This window comes from Saccopteryx bilineata, chromosome X, assembly GCF_036850765.1.
Source record: "Saccopteryx bilineata isolate mSacBil1 chromosome X, mSacBil1_pri_phased_curated, whole genome shotgun sequence".
NCBI classification, from domain to species: domain Eukaryota; kingdom Metazoa; phylum Chordata; class Mammalia; order Chiroptera; family Emballonuridae; genus Saccopteryx; species Saccopteryx bilineata.
This window is the reverse complement of record NC_089502.1, coordinates 110,197,389-110,203,591: the sequence shown is the minus strand read 5'-3', so window position 1 is coordinate 110,203,591 and position 6,203 is coordinate 110,197,389.

Below are 6,203 nucleotides of genomic sequence, written 5' to 3'. Positions count from 1 at the left end.
GATCTCTTAAGGTTTCATGCCTTGTTTGTAAAATGAGGCAGTTGGATTGGATGATGATAATAGCTTAAATTCACTGAGCACTTATTATACACCAGGCCCAATACTCAGCACTGAACAAAGATTAATATATCAAAATCTCAAGATACTGCTGGCAGGTAAATATGACTATCATCTGCATCTGACAGATAATCTATAAGATCCTTTTAACTCCAATGCTCTATAATTATGTGATTTCAAGTTAAGTAACATGGTAAACTGTATTTTCCAAAGATGGCCACAATAATTCCCATCCTATATGCTTTTCTTGAAGTATGACTTTGGCACTCATGCCTTTGAAAGGTGGGTCTATGTCCTCTCTCATTGATTTTGGGTATGCTTGTGACTGGAGGAAGTGATGTTATGTGACTTGAGGCTAGATCATAAAATACAACAGAACTTATATTAGTTTTTTATTGCTGCACAACAGATTACCACAAATTTACTGGCTTAAAACAATACCCATTTGGCCCTGGCCGGTTGGCTCAGCGGTAGAGTGTCGGCCTGGCGTGCGGGGGACCCGGGTTCGATTCCCAGCCAGGGCACATAGGAGAAGCGCCCATTTGCTTCTCCACCCCCCCCCCTCCTTCTTCTCTGTCTCTCTCTTCCCCTCCCGCAGCCAAGGCTCCATTGGAGCAAAGATGGCCCGGGCGCTGGGGATGGCTCCTTGGCCTCTGCCCCAGGCGCTAGAGTGGCTCTGGTCTCGGCAGAGCGACGCCCCGGAGGGGCAGAGCATCGCCCCTGGTGAGCGTGCCGGGTGGATCCCGGTCGGGCATATGCGGGAGTCTGTCTGACTGTCTCTCCCCGTTTCCAGCTTCAGAAAGATTAAAAACAAAACAAACAAAAAAAACCAATACCAATTTATTAGCTCACAGTCTGTAGGTCAGAATTCTGTATATTAGCATGGCTAGACTCTGTGTTCAGGGTCTCATGAGGCCAAAATGAAAGTGTTGGCTAGACCAAGTTCTCAGAGGGTCATTGGGGATCATCTTAGAATTCTGCCTACCACATAGCTTCTGTCAGATTCTCTTGTTTTGCTTGAGCTTGGAGCTTAGCCACTGTACTGTGAGGAAGAACACGCAGCTCATGGAGAGGAACTGAGACCTGCCCACCAATAATCCAGCCAAGCTCCCAACCAAACGCCAGTATTAACTTGTCAACCATGTAGTGGGCCATTTTGAAAGTAATTGTTTCAGCCTCCAGCTAAGCTGCCCCAGCTGGCAGTTCATGGAGCAGATGAGCTGTTCCTCATTGAGTCCAGCCAAAATTGCAAATTTATCAGTAAAATAAAGGATTGTTGTTGTAAGTCACTAAATTTTGGGGTGACTTGTTATGCAGCAATAGGTAACTGAAACCAAGTAACAATCCAAGTGAGAGGAACTACAAGTACTAAAAGCTTCTGTGGACAAGGAGTAGTAACTTACATTTCTTTTAGGACATTGGGTAGTAGTGTAGGCCTAAAATGCATTCAACCCATGCTTGCTGACTTGTTAATTCAAACAGTGTACCAGTCATCTATATTTGGAATCCTACTATTTTAGAAGGGCTATCTAAAAATTATTCTGCTTTCCTTTTGAGCAATGGCTATATTATATATTTTTAAGCAATATGTGTGAAATATTTGGGATGTAAATGAACATAATGAATGCAATAGCTTTTAAAAGTACAATGTGCTTGTTTATAAATCACTAAAGTATTAATATTTCAGTGTACTTAATTACTTTTCAACAATTATTATTTTTATTGGAAAAAGTAGAAAACACCAGGAAAATAATAATCAGTTTTGTCATTAAGAATTTTCATCAATGGACTTTAGTAGGTGAAAGACTGTTGGAGAATAGAATATCCATACACTCTCAAACAGGCTCCCCTTGGATTATGTTGATGAGGGAAAAGGTGCCTTTACAATGCAGGAACCTAGCAGACAACTCCTTAACCAAATGATCAAACTTAATATCAACAATGATGGAACAAAGTGCCTGTCATTGTGATGCATTAAGGACACAACATCATGTGTGTAGTATTCCTGCCAAAAAATGTTTAACCTAAATCTAATTATGAGAAAACAGACAAATCCAAATTAAGAATATTTTGAAAAATCACTGACTTGTCCTATTAAAAAATACCAATGTCTCTAAAGACAAAGAACACTGGAGAACTCTTCTAGATTAAGGGAGGTTGTTATAAAAACAATGATGAATGTGAATCTTGATTGCATCCTGAATCTGCCCTACCCCAACAAGAAAAAAACGACAGCCATAAAACTGTAAAACTTAAATACGCACTGCCTATTAGGTAACAGCACTGTATCTGACTGGGTTATTGTGTTGTGGTTCAGTTAGGAAAATGTCTTTGTTAGGAACCAAATGCTGGAATACTTAGGGGTGAACTGTCACTATGTTTGCAAGTAATACTCTCACAAATTGTGTAAGGACTAAAATTCTTTACCTGGTTGAAGAATTTTTTATCAGCATCTAGTCAATACTACTCATGGACTAAACAAAACAAACTTTCCTTCTGTATAATGGAGAAGCAGGCAGCTGAACCCTCACCTTCCTGTGTGGTTAGTGGAGCCTTAAGAGCTTTAAGGTGGCCACCGCATGATGGGTGCAAATGACAAGGCTGTGGTTCCACCTTGCTAGAGGGACACACACACACACAGACACACACACACACTCTACACACTTCAGGTACACATGAAGGAAGGCACAAGGATAGGGCCATGCTTGGTTTCCCAAAGCCACTCAGGACAGCGTCCTGTGCTGTCCAACGCACTTTACGGCAGTCATGTAAAGGCACAAGGAAGAGGCTGCTCTTCTGCCCCAAAAGTAACACAAGTCACTGAAGGCTCGAAAGAGAGGCCACAATCCCAGCCCACAAAGCAGACGCGTGTGGACGCGCCCATAAACACGTGCACGCTTGCACACACAGCAGCTGCCGAAGCAGCAGCAGCAGCAGCAGCAGCACATGTGTCGCACTTTAGGCGGTTAAGCTAAGGCGTGAAGTCACGGGCAGATGATATCACATCTGGTTAGGCTGTGGCTTCCAGTCCGTGAGCCCCAGGGCATTGTGAGCTGGCTGTTCATCCGTTGTTGCTCCCAAGACTCCGCGATCATGGTGGCGATAGTGGCACTGTGGTGGAAGGTGAAGGACTACATGAAGACCAAAGAGTTCCGGGATTACCTGACCGGCACCCACTTTTGGGGTCCCGTGGGCAACTGGGGCCTACTGCTGGCTGCCTTTAAGGACATGAAGCATCGCCAGAAATCATCAGCCGCCGCATACCAACGGCACTCATCTTCTACTTGACGGCTTTCATGCGCTTCGCTTACTGCGTACAGCCTCGAAACTTACTGCTGATGGCATGTCATGGCACCAACATGGTGGCACAGAGTGTGCAGGCGAACCGCTACCTCATCTATCATTATGGGGGTGGCGCCAAGAAGACTGCTGCTGTCGATGCCGGTGTCGATGCCGCCGCCAACACCAACGCCGCCGCCGCGGACACTGACACCGACACCACAACCTGCGACTGCCACTATGATTAGGTGGCCACCAGCCCCAAGCTGCAGTCCTCGAAATGAGATTCTTACTGACTGAAATGGCCCTGTCGAATCTGCGCAGCTTCCAAGCACTGAACTATTCTTCTTCCTAAAGAAAAGACCACTGAAAAGTTTGGCTTTGACTCTAAAACAATGCAAATCTCATTTAAACCTGCAGTTTGGTTAATAAAAGATAGAAAGTAATACAAAACTGAAACTGAGTGTCGCCTCTTTCTTGACCTGAAAATAAAATGTTTCGTAGAGGGTGAGGGAGGTAGATTGGTTGGGCTTTTCTTCATGGGACCTGCAACTTGAGGGTTAGTTTTACATGGGGAAGAAAGACTGTTTGAATGAAAGATACTTTAAATTACCTAGCTCGTTGCTTTTCTTTTATTAAAACTCTCTTGGGAACATGTTTTTGTTACTTGTTTTGGGTGTCCAGGACAAATAAAGATGCTTACCACACATGGCTTTTAAAACTTGGTAGAGCCACAAATCTCTTTACACACACACACACACACACACACACACACACACAGTCTGGGACTATATCTACAGATGGAAATACTTAGAAGTGAGTTTAAATGAACTCAGTGAAATTCAGTTTAGACTTTTAAGGAGTTCTGATTAAGAGAATCTAGAATCTCTTGGTGACAGAACAATTATAGAATCTTCCATGGAAACAGTTGATAAACAACTCTGAGGTCGGTTGCTGTCAACCCTGTACTAAAAAATAAAAATGACAAAATCATAATCCTTTCCTCTTTTCCTCATGCCTAAAGATGGGGGAAATGGCAGTCTGTAAAACTGGTTAACCTCTCACCGTGTGTTGAACACTAGCTATGGTTGGGGCTGAGGGTCTGCGATCAACAATATCAGCCCAGAATATCCCTCTAGGAATCTCACAGGTGCTATGGAGGTTTCTTAAACCAGGGAGTAGGGGAGCAGGGAAAAGAGACGGTGGGGTTGTGGTTGTGAGGCCATTCTGCAGCTAAGGGTACCCACAAGGAGTTGACCCCAAATCTCCCCCTACCTCTGGAGGATGCAAGAAGTTCCAAGGTGGTCTACTGGGGACCCCCAATGTATGTGTTTAAGGCTGCTTAAACACCGCTTTTGTTAAATATTTCAAATGCAAAGACATGAAATTACCGGGTTTTAGATAAGACAGGCACATTAGAGGAACTCTGGAAGATTTCCCTTTATCTTTGGTGGCATCTAAGCAGAAGTCCTCATAGGCAGTTTCTGCATTTCATTCTACATGGCGGGGGAGCAAACGCTGGAAAATTATAGTGTATTTAGTTATCTATCGATATATAACAAATAACCCCCAAACTTAGCTTTAAAGAAGTATTTAAAATAAAAACAACAACAAATACTTATCTCACACAATTTCTGAGGGTCAGGAATGGGAATGGCTTAGCTGGGTACGTGCCCCTGGCTAAGGGTCGCTTAGCTGCCCACTGCGGCTGCAGTTTCTGAAGACTTGCCTGGGGTTAGAGAATCCCACTTCCAAACACAATTTGCAGGCTTCGGTTCCATCATGTTGGCCACTGGGTTGTGCTTACAACACACTTCCCCCACAGCAGGTGTTCCAAAAGAGAGGAGAAAGCCCAAGATGGAAGCTAAACATTTTTGTAGCTTAACCTCAGAAGTGATATACCATCACTTGAGCTGTGTTCTATTGGTCACACGGACCAACCCTGGAACACTGTGGGAGGACAATCCAAGGGCGGAAACACCAGGAGGCAGGCACCCTTGGGAGCCATCTTCTAGGTTGGCTACCACACACACATGGTTCTGAAATAAAAATTCTCATGCAGTAATAAAAGTTCTTAAAAGTTCCAAAATGAATCACATAACCTTCGATCAAGATTTTTATGGCTGTAGCCGGTTAGCTCAGTCAGTTAAGAGTGTCATCCTAGTAGAGTGTCGGCCTAGCGTGCGGAGGACCCGGGTTCGATTCCCAGCCAGGGCACACAGGAGAAGCGCCCATTTGCTTCTCCACCCCTCTGCCGTGCTTTCCTCTCTGTCTCTCTTGTCCCCTCCCGCAGCCAAGGCTCCATTGGAGCAAAGATGGCCCGGGCGCTGGGGATGGCTCTGTGGCCTCTGCCTCAGGCTCTAGAGTGGCTCTGGTCGCAACATGGCAACACCCAGGATGGGCAGAGCATCGCCCCCTGGTGGGCAGAGCGTTGCCCCATGGTGGGCGTGCCGGGTGGATCCCGGTCGGGCGCATGCGGGAGTCTGTCTGACTGTCTCTCCCTGTTTCCAGCTTTAGAAGAATGAAAAAAAAAATAGTGTCGTCCTAGCCTGACCAGGTGGTGGCGCAGTGGATAGAGTGTCGGACTGGGATGCGGAGGACCCAGGTTTGAGACCCCGAGGTCTCCAGCTTGAGCGCAGGCTCATCTGGTTTGAGCAAAAAAAACCTCACCAGCTTGGACCCAAGGTCGCTGGCTTGAGCAAGGGGTCACTCGGGGTCTGTTGTAGCCTTCCGGTCAAGGCACATATGAGAAATCAATCAATGAACAACTAAGGAACCTCAATGAAGAATTGATGCTTCTCATCTCTCTCCATTCCTGTCTGTCCCTATCTATCCCTCTCTATGATTCTTTCTCTGTAAAAAAAAAA